This window comes from Juglans microcarpa x Juglans regia, chromosome 5S, assembly GCF_004785595.1.
Source record: "Juglans microcarpa x Juglans regia isolate MS1-56 chromosome 5S, Jm3101_v1.0, whole genome shotgun sequence".
NCBI classification, from domain to species: Eukaryota; Viridiplantae; Streptophyta; class Magnoliopsida; order Fagales; family Juglandaceae; genus Juglans; species Juglans microcarpa x Juglans regia.
This window is the reverse complement of record NC_054603.1, coordinates 7,208,480-7,219,849: the sequence shown is the minus strand read 5'-3', so window position 1 is coordinate 7,219,849 and position 11,370 is coordinate 7,208,480. Positions and strand designations below refer to the sequence as shown.

Genomic DNA, 11,370 nt, shown 5'->3' with positions numbered 1-11,370 from the left:
TGAAGGCTACATATGAAACCTCTCGGGAGTTACAAGGACTATTGGCCAAGTTCAATTCTAACCAAGAAGTACCTAAGGGTTTTGCACTACAGCATGGATTAATATTAAAAAATGGGCGTATTGTGGTAGATTAGCAATTTGCTTTCAAGACCAAGGTGTTGAAATTTATACATGATGATCCTCAAGCTGGACATTCAGGGTTTCTTAGAACTTATAAAAGGGCAAAGATAGATTTTTGGTGGAGAGGCATGAAAAACGATATCAAACAGGCAGTAAGAGAGTGTGACATCTATCAAGCCAACAAAACAGAAACTGTGTTGTATCCAGGCCTACTGCAACCACTTCCTATTCCTGACCAGGCTTGGGAGGCTATTTCACTCGACTTTATAGAAGGTTTGCCTAAATCTAAAGGGGTGAATGTTATTCTGGTGGTAGTCGATAGATTGACCAAATATGGCCATTTTATACCCCTGACTCACCCTTACACAGCTACTGGGGTGGCCTTAAAGTTTTTCCAAGAGATCTTTAGACTTCATGGTCTTCCCAAGACCATAGTTTCAGATCGTGACCCTATTTTCCTCAGCTGCTTTTGGAAGACCTTATTTGAGCTTCGGTCCACATTACACTACAATTCGACTTATCACCCGGAGACAGATGGCCAAACTGAAGCCCTCAACAAAACACTGGAAGGATATCTTAGAAGCTATGCAGGGTCTAAACCAAACTGTTGGGCTCAATGGTTGTCAATGGCAGAGTTTTGGTATAATACTTCATATCATAATTCTACAAAGACTTCACCTTTCGAAGCCATCTATGGGTACTGTCCTCCTAAACTCCTCTCCTATATTCCCCGAACTTCCCTCAATTACTTAGTAGACAGTTTGCTACAAACCCGAGAACAACTGAAAGCAATACTTAAACACAATCTTGAGGAATCACAGGCAAGAATGAAGATGTATGCGGATAAACAAAGAACAAAGAGACATTTCGCTGAAGGAGACTGGGTTTACCTCAGATTGCAACCCTATCGATAGAAATTAGTGGCCACTCGAAGAAACCTCAAACTGTCGCCAAGATTTTATGGACCCTTTCGCATTAGCCAAAAAATTGGAAGTGTGGCATACAAGCTTGATCTCCCTCTCGGGTCCAAGATTCACCCAGTTTTTCACGTCTCTTGTTTGAAACGTAAACTAGGTGAACACATCGATCCCTTGCCACGGCTGCCACCAGTCGATGGAGAGGGTGAAATCTTACCCGAACCAGAGGCTATTGTAGACTGAAGGATGAAGAAGCTGGGTCATCGAGCTATCACCGAAGTTCTCATCAAGTGGATGGGTACGGGAGACGAAAACAATACGTGGGAGTCCCTATGGAGGCTGCACAACCTTTACCCACACCTTGTGGGCAAGGTGCTTTAAGGGGTGGGGATTGTTAGGGGACTCTCTGGTGAGAAGAGGAAGATGGCACAGAGAAGCTAGAGGAAGGAACTAAGGACTTAGGGTTATGTCGGGATGAAGTGAGGTCTTGAAATGGTTAAGACATGGGAACTCAGAACGCACCGTTTAAAGATGAAGCGCAACGTTTAATCAACTGGGAATGAAATCTACCAGTCGTTCGGCTCAGTTCAATAATAAAACTGCTTGTCGTTTGATCTTTTATTATTTCCTTTGTTTTTCATTTGCTTTCCGTTACAACTGCATTTTGTTATTTTGCTTTACACGTGTTGCATTGCCATTAGATTAGTTCTGGCTGCAACCCTTTTATGTACGTCCAGAGCACCAGAAAGAATCATCTGGAAAATATCAAGGACTTGTCATCTTTGGAGGTTAAGGGATCCCTCGAAGCACCCTATTGGCATTCTGAGATTTTAGTGCCATTTCAAACAATTCATCTACCAGTTATTTTTTCTTCATCTACACAGCATCACTATCTTCCATTTATATCTTTATATTCTATCACAAACAGAACCCTTACATGATGCTAGAAATGAAGACCACTGGGTAGATAATCACTTCCCACTGTCATCTAACTAAATTGCATTCAGTCTAATGAAAACATCCCTAATTAATTAACCAGCATAAAAATGGCCCACTTTTATCTTGTCGAGCGTACGTAGTTTGCTAGCTTTAGCGGCTACATTTGTGGGCTAACCTAATACTTAAAATGTGTTTTTTGCCAAAGAATAAAAAATAGCACCCTAGTTTGTTATTGAAGAAATAGAAAAATAATGGAGGACTTTTTTTTTTTCTCGAAAAATAATATAGGCCTTATTCCAAGTGTCCGGATATGTAGTGGTTTCCACACTCGAAGCTGACTCAGTTTTCAAGTGTACTTGGTGTCTCACACTCGAGCATTAGCTCACATATATAAACATTCACCCTCCTATATGTGAAATGCATGTCATCTTATCACCCGAAAGCCACTCACTTCTAATTTTATAGTCCTAATATTGGGGTCACAAATTGATGCTTCCATCGTTACCAGCCAAGAATCAGCTCATAGTCATGACCACTCCATTAATGATATTGTTGCCAAGCCCTCCCAACCATCCATATCGACCAGGCTGCATGTAGGCTACTACATGATAAGCCTCTCTCTTGGCGCCTAAGCTTTACAATGGAAGATGTTAAGTGACTCTGCAAGTGACCCTCAACAAGCACCCCTGCATGTATTCCACTTGATGCCTTCAACAGTTTTTCTTTTACTATGGTGTCTCACGCTTCTAGCTCTCCTAACTCTCACTCCACTATACATTCTGAGATGCTTCTTTCACTTTTCCATGATGAAGGCAGAGTTCTTGCACCACATAAGAGTGAACTACTTTTATGCTCCTTGGATTTCATGGCTTCTCATGCTTCAGTCATTGCCACTAATCAGTCCAGAGAATGCTACCTACCAAGTTCTTTGGTTTGTTTTCTCAGTTCCTGTCGTCGTGCTCGACGCAAAGATATATAGACAGTGTCTCACGACTGAGAAGCGGTTTCTGTCAAAGATGGCAAATCCAACAAGCCAGATCTTGGTGTTCGGAAACTTGGTACGTGGGTGCCCAAACAGCCACACAGATGGGATGGAAAGAGAGTGCGATTTTCATGTTCTCATTAGGCATGGCACATTATTTCTTCTTGTTCTTTGCCACACCAAGCATGGCAAGTTTAGCTTGGAGCTCCATTTCAGGAGCTTTTGATACCCCATCAAAGTTGCTCTTCTTTCTCTCTCTATTCCTCTTCATGTCTTTGGTAAGTTCGATCTTTTTTCATAAATTAGCATTGAAAAATACTATCTATCATCCTTTCAATCATTATAATTTCATCATTCTTGGATATGACTTAAAATCACTGGCAGATACAGGAACTGACCTCTCATTTGTTCGTGTACAGGCTTGCAGGCCAGGCCTTTTCAAGAAATCCCTGAGGAGACCGTTCAACGTTGCATGGTGGGCTTATTCATTCTCGCTGACTTTTCTTGCTCTAGCCTTTGTGGAGTACGCAAAAGAGGTGAAATGTCGCATAGCACTAGGACTAATGCTTGTCTTATTAACTCTCTCTGTTCTGGTCTTCTTGGGCTTGACGCTATTAGACAGTACATATAAAGCCCAATCTTCAGCTCTAAAAGCCCAAGTTCAAGATACCAAAGCCCATGATCAAGCTGCCACCAGCCTTCACCTTACAACAACTGGAAGTCGTCTAGATAAATTGCATAAGAATAAAAAGGGATGTCTATAATTTCATTTGTATTACTTACTTGTTTTTATTTTCATTCTTTGTAAATATATTTAGAATAATTAGTTGGATTCTATTTTTAGGTGTAGAACCTTCTTTTAGGTTGTTACAGAAAATTGTGTATATGAGGACCTGTTGTACACTCATTTTCGTAGAGCAATAACAGAGTACTGAACTTTCAGCCCTTGCCATGCACACTGCTCTCTGCACATCAATGCTTTATTCCTGCTTTTCAATTCCTTACATGGTATCAGTTCCCTGAGAGCAAACCTCAATGGACCACTCACCTGAACACTCCTCTGATACTCTCTCCCACCAGTCTAATTCTCCCTCAGTTCACTCAAACCCAATCCCAAACATCTTTCGTGCCAATAATATGGGTCTTTTTTTTGAACCTCAATGACCCCAGCAGCCCCTTTCACCTTGACAACGGTGATAACCCAACCGTCATTCTCGTCACTGACTTGCTCACCACCGACAACTACACCATCTAGTCGCGCGCCATGCGTCATGCCTTGCGTGCCAAAAATAAGGTGGGTTTCATCAACAGTGATATCCCACGACCCCATGAACCCGATGACCCCTTGCTTGAACTTTGGAAGCGCTGCAACGACATGGTCGTTTCTTGGATCCAAAATTCAATCAGCTCTTCAATTAAATCAAGTGTTGTGTTTGTTGATGATGCACGAAATATATGACTTGACCTCCAGGATCGCTTCTCTCAAGAGAACGGGCCACGCATCTTTCAACTCAAGAAAACTCTTGCTAGTCTCCTCGAAGAACAAGAAATTGTAAGTGTTTACTATGGTAAGCTCAAAACATTGTGGGATGAGCTTCCATTTATGATCCTATTCCTGTTTGCAATTGTGGAACCATGTCTACTCTTTTAGATTGTTATCAACGTGACTGTGTTTTTCAATTCTTAATGGGTTTGCATGACTGTTATTCTAATGTGCGTGATCAAATCATGCTTTTAGACCACATACCTCCTGTTACTAAGGTTTTTTCACTAATACAACAACAAGAATGACAACACTAGCTTACTCACCATGCTCCATCACCTGGCTCAATGGCCCTAGCCATTAAGAAGCTTTTTTTTCCACAAAAATTCTCATCCCAACCACGGCCTAACCAAAAGAGAGAAAGACCATTTTGCACTCACTGCAAAATTACAGGCTATACACTTGATACTTGCTTTCAAGCTGTTAATGTCGAACCCCCTCTGTGTTCTCATTGCCATTTGTGTGGACATACATTAGACAAATGCTACAAATTGCATGGCTACCCACCGGGCCATAAAATTTTCAACAAACCCACTAATAATGCAGTTTTTGCCACCCAATCCTCCATATCCAACTTCTCCCAACATGAGGAAACCAGTGATGACAAAGTGGGTTTAACTAAGGCACAATTTCAGCAACTAATGACCTTGCTTCAGCCCAAGGAGTCTCCCATTGCTGCTCAGCATTTGGCTAACCAGATTCAGTCCAAGTTACCTTCTCATTCCAACATCTCTGGTATATCTCTTTCCTTATCCAAATACACACACAATACACTGACATCCAACACTTTTTCTTGGATAATAGACACGGGTGCAATAGACCACATGGTCTGCTTCCCCTCATTACTCACTTCTGCCACACTTGTTTCCCAATCTATCAAATTACCAAATGGCACTGAAGCTCCTATCTCACACATTGGAAATGTTCAGCTCACAGGATCCATTTGCCTCACTGAGGTTTTATGCATCCCTTCATTCACTTTTAATCTTCTCTTAGCTAAGAAACTTGCCACTTCTCTCACTTGCTGCCTCATTTTTTTTTCTGATCTTTGTTTTATTCAGCACCTTCTCACTTGGACAACGATTTGGAAGAGTGAAGTGAGGGATGGCCTCTACCACTTGCTACTAAATGAAGTCTCTCCTTCAAGTCTAGTCACCACACTTTCATAGCTTTCCAACACTGTCTTTACTGTTTCAACATCTGTTTTGAATAATATAAATGTCCCTGGCCTTTGGCATTGTTGCCTAGGCCATCTATCTTCCCATTGTCTTAGTTTGATTGTTGATCCTATTGTAAAGAACAATACCTCTTCTATCAATAGTAAACCTTGTTACATTTGTCCAAAGGCTAAAATGCATCGTCTTCCTTTCCAACTAGCCAACATAAAACATCTCATTCTTATGAAATAATACATTGCGATTTATAGGCCTTTGTTCAAAAATTGCATATGATGGATCCAAATATTTTTTAACTATAGTGGATGATTATACTCGATGCACATGGCTTTACCTTCTTCAAAATAAGTCTGAAACTAGAAAATGCATTGAGACTTTCTACAATCTTGTTAAAACTCAATTTAATCTTAAAATTAAAGTTTTAAGAAGTGACAATGGGGGTGAATTTCAAATGACTAAAATTTTAATAACAAGGGAATCGTTCACCAGAAAAGTTGTGTTACCACTCCTAACAAAATGAGATTGTAGAAAGAAAATATCAACACTTGTTAAATGTGGCTCGTGCTTTGAAATTTCAAGTTGGTCTTCCACTTGAATATTGGACTGATTGTGTTTTAACAGCCACTTATTTGATAAATAGAACACCTAACCCACTTCTTCAAGACAAAACACCATATGAGCTTTTATTTAACTCTCCACCAACTTATGCTCATATGAAAATTTTTGAATCCCTATGTTTTGCTTCTACCATTTCCCATGGTAGGAAAAAGTTTGATCCTCGTGATCACATATGTATTTTTCTTGGGTATCCATTTAGTATTAAAAGCTACAAACTTCTTGATCTTGAAACCAAAACTACTTTTATTTCTAGGGATGTTGTGTTTCACCATCTTCCCTTTCCATTCAATGCCTTCACTCACTTCTATCACCACTAACCCTTCACATTTGGTTTTTACCAAGCCCTTACCTGACATTCTCGATTTTCCAGCTTCACTTGACCCTACACCACATGCAGATCACAATGTTTCTGACCCCACACCACATCCAGATCATGATCTCCCTTCCTCATCCATTTCACAACTTCATCTTCCTACCCTCCTCTTCGTAGGTCAACTAGACAAAGGAGAGCACCTCAGTACTTGCAAGACTTTCACTGTAAACAAGCCTCCCTCCATGACCCAGCTCAATCACTGTCCAATTCATCCACAGACAAAACTAGCACATCTCATCCTTTAACTCAATATCTCTCTTATCAGAAATTTAGTTATTCTTTTAGTGCTTTTTCAACCTCCATTTCTACTGTTTCTGAACCAGCCACTTACAAACAAGCACTAAAATACGCTGGCTGGTGCCAGGTTATGGAAACTTAATTAAATGCCTTAGAAAAAAACCACACTTGGATTCTCACTGATTTACCTCTTGGGAAACAAACCATTGATTGCAAGTACGTATACAAAACTAAATTCAACTTTGATGGATCAATTGAGAGGCTAAAAGCCAAACTTGTTGCCAAAAGTTTTACGCAACAAGAAGGCATAGATTACATAGAAACTTTCTCTCCCGTTGCCAAATTAGTCACTATCTGGGTCATACTTTCTATGGTAGCAATCCGAGGCTGGTCCTTACATCAATTTGATGTAAATAATTCCTTTCAGCATGGTGATTTAGACGAGGAGATTTACATGAGAAAACCCCCAGGTTACACTAAAGGTAAACCTCAACAAGTGTGCAAACTAGTTAAGAGCCTTTATGGCCTTAAACAGGCTTCGAGGCAATGTCATTCAAAGTTCTCTTATTCTCTTATTGCTTTTGGGTTCAAGCAATCTAGAGCTAACTATAATCTCTTCACTAAAGCATATGGTACCTCTTTTACTGCATTATTAGTGTATGTTGACGACATTATTGTTGCTAGAAATTGTACACATTCTATTGCTTATCTCAAAAACTTTATGCACACTAAGTTTAAGATAAAAGATCTTGGTTACTTGCATTACTTTCTCGGTTTAGAGGTTGCATGATCCTCTAAAGGAATACATTTGTGTCAACGAAAGGAAGCATTGGACATACTTTCAGATTTGGGTTCTCTTGGATGTAAGCCACTCAAATTGCCTCTTGAACAAAACTTTAAGTTGAGTAAAGATTCTGGGCAGCCTTTTTTAGATCCAAGTCTATATCGAAGACTTGTTGGACGTTTTTTGTATCTAACGATCACAAGACTTGATATAAGCTTCACTATCCAGAAATAGTTTCTTGTAGCTATATATCTTGTACTCTGTTCTATGGAATAATATACAGAAAAATTACATTTGACATGATATCAGAGCATGTTCTTGGGTTCCCTGGTTCTTGATTAGGCAGGGGTCCAAATTGCTCAGCATCCATGGCTGACTCCACCGAAACTATCCTTGACAATCTGACATAAAAAATAACGAAGGTCTTGACAAGGGCCTAGACCTCTTCATCACCTATCACTGATTCACCGATGGTTCCAATAAGCATCAAGTTGGATGGTTCCAACTATGGATTATGGTCCCAGGTTGTTGAGATGTACATCTCAGGAAATAACAAACTGGGATATATAAATGGAGACTACCTCCCACCACCAGAAACCGACCCATCATTCCTTAAGTGGTGCTAAGAATGCCATGGTGAAAGGATGGTTGATAAACTCAATGGACTATTCCTTGGTCGTGAACTTTATTCGCAACCCAACGATTAAGCAGGTTTGGGACTCTACTGCCACAACATACTTTGATGGAACTGACACCTCGCAGGTATATGATCTCAGATGTCATGTATCTCGGATGAAACAAGCAGGCAGATCTATAGAAAAATACTATAACAATCTACAGGATTTGTGGTGAGAGATCGATTTTCGTCATCCAAATCCAATGGAATGTGCAACCGACATACAAAGCTGCAACTCAATTCTACAGGAGGAGCGTGTGTACATTTTCTCGACGGACTAGATGATCGACTGGATAATGTTCGGAGCAATGTCCTACAATTGAAACCTTTCCCTTCAGTTGAGCAGGCATATGCTCACATTTGAAGGGAAGATATCCGACAATCTGTGATGGCATCGAGAATGGAGGCAGTGGCTAGTGGTGCTGTTATGGCCATCAAAGGCATGAAATTTGGTCAGTCACACGCTTTGGTGAAGTCTGGATCATTCTCATGATCCAAGGGTCACTCTGATAGGAATAAGTGCTCTCACTGTGGGAGTACAAAACATACCCAGGACACCTGCTTCAAACTGCATGGCTACCCAGACTGCTGGCATGAATTACAAGCCCGAAAGAAACGAGATGCTCCTGTGATTGAAGACGTCACGGGTCGAGCAGCGGTGGCTATTGCTGAATCTCAATGGTCCCTTATTCTTGTGGCAGAGCTTCCCACTTCAGTCCCAAATCAAGGTAACTATGGTCAAGTTTTTTGTAGCTCTACTTCTGAGTATGATGGTGCCTGGATTATTGACTCCGGAGCGACGGACCATATGACATTTGATCCAAATGACTTCTCCAACACAACTCAACCGAGAAGGACTTGCATTGCCAATACCAATGGGGCAACTTATCCAGTCACAAGGGTTGGAATCGTGTCCCTATCTCTCTCTCTATCTTTATCTCACACACTTCTTGTTCCATTTCTTTCAAATAAGTTGATGTATGTGAGTCAAGTTATTGAAGAGCTTAATTGTGTCGTACTGATATACTCTACTTTTTGTCTTCTTCAGGATGTTCTCAACAAGGAGATTACTGGGCGTGGTACTAAAGGGGACTGTATTACTTGGATGACTTCAGCCTGGGCAGAGGAAATCACACACACCATCAAACCAGTAGCAAAGAAAGGCAGATTTGGCTATGGCATAGGCGCTTGGGGCATCCATCATTTGGATATCTATGACATTCATTCCTAAATTTATTTTCATGTTTGCAGAATGTAGACTTTAAATGTGATACATGTATCATGGCTAAAAGCCAAGGAGTTTCTTATCTAGTTAGCTTGAATAAAACTACTACGATGTTTGCCTTGATTCACTTCGATGTGTGGGGACCATCCCCGATAACTACTTCCTCTGGTTACTGTTGGTTTGTAATTTTTGTAGATGATTGCACTCGAATGACGTGGCTCTACCAGCTGAAAACCAAAGACGAGGTTTTCATTGTTTTTCAAGCCTTTCATGCCATGATTTAGACTCAATTCTCCTCCAAGATAAAAATTATTCATTCTGATAATGGTGGCGCATTCATCAACCAAAGATTTCAAGCCTATTTCCAACAACATGGTCTCCTCCATGAGACATCATGCTCTCAGAGCCCCCAACAAAATGGTGTCGCCGAGAGGAAAAATCAGCACATTCTAGAAACATCTCGTGCTTTACTTATTGGAGCAAAGGTTTTGAGTTGCCATTGGGGGGATGATGTTGCTACTGCCGTGTACTTAATCAACCGTATGCCATGTAAAATTCTACACTTCAAAAAACCCCTTACAGATCCTCTCTACTCATATATCCCTACCTACCATATTGATGCTTCCTCAAAAAATTTTCGGGTGTGTTGCCTTTGTCCATCTCCACAAGAATCAACGTACCAAATTGGATCCATGTGCAGTTAGGTGCTTATTTTTGGGATATGGTTTACATAAAAAAGGCTTCCGGTGCTATGATCCCACTGCCAACCGAACCTATATCACCATGGACGTTACTTTCCTTGAGTCAAAGAATTTTTATTCTTAACTAGTACCCAATTCTTCCCTTTAGGGGGCGACTCAAGTGGAAGAGCCGAATTGGCTGATGGCTCTGAATTGTCCTGCAGATGAGCATGGAATTGAAAATAGAGAGGTCGAACCGCAAGATGATTCACCAGAAAATGAACATGCAAAATTGAGAATTGAAGAACTTGAAAATGAAGAGGCTAGAAATGGAGAACCGGAAAATACAGAGTCCCCCCACTCCTCAGTACCCGAAGACCCTTCTCCTCCTGAGAATGTCCCTGAGGCAAGTACTCCTACTGCACCTTTACATGCTAATGTTCTAGATTCGTCTACTGGTTATGTGTTGCCTTTCAGACACAACCGTGGGAAACCGCCAAACAAATACTCTTTAGATGAGGAAGAAAGAAAGTCCAAGAACCCAATTGCAAATTATGTGTCTACTCAAAATCTGTCTGAGCCTTTCAAGACTTTCACTCAAACACTATCCTCCTGCCATATTCCCGGTAGTGTTGAGAAGGCATTATCCGATCCAAAGTGGGCTCAAGCAATACAAGAAGAACTATAAGCCTTAAAGAAAAATAACACCTGCAAGTTGGTCCCATTACCAGAAGGAAAGAAGACAATGGGATGCAAATGGGTGTTCTTTATAAAATACAAGGCTGATGGATCAATTGACCGATACAAGACGAGACTCGTGGCGAAGGGGTTTACTCAAATGTATGGAGTAGACTATTTAGAAACCTTCTCACCAGTAACCAAACTGAATACTGTTAGAGTCTTATTATCTCTTGTAGCAAATTTGGACTAGCCACTACACCAACTCGACGTGAAGAACACTTTCCTTCACGGTGACCTTGACGAGGAGATGTACATAGACATTCCGCCAGGATATACAAGATCCGCTAAGACAAAAATTGTTTGTAAATTGGAGAAGGCATTGTATGGACTAAAACAGTCACCGCGAGTGTGGGTTGGCCG

At 40.8% G+C, this 11,370-nt stretch overlaps 1 pseudogene; it reads left to right on the top strand.

The window, feature by feature from the left end:
• Positions 1–248: 248 nt before the first annotated feature.
• LOC121267043 lies at positions 249–3,722 on the top strand (annotated as a pseudogene).
• Positions 3,723–11,370: the final 7,648 nt, after the last annotated feature.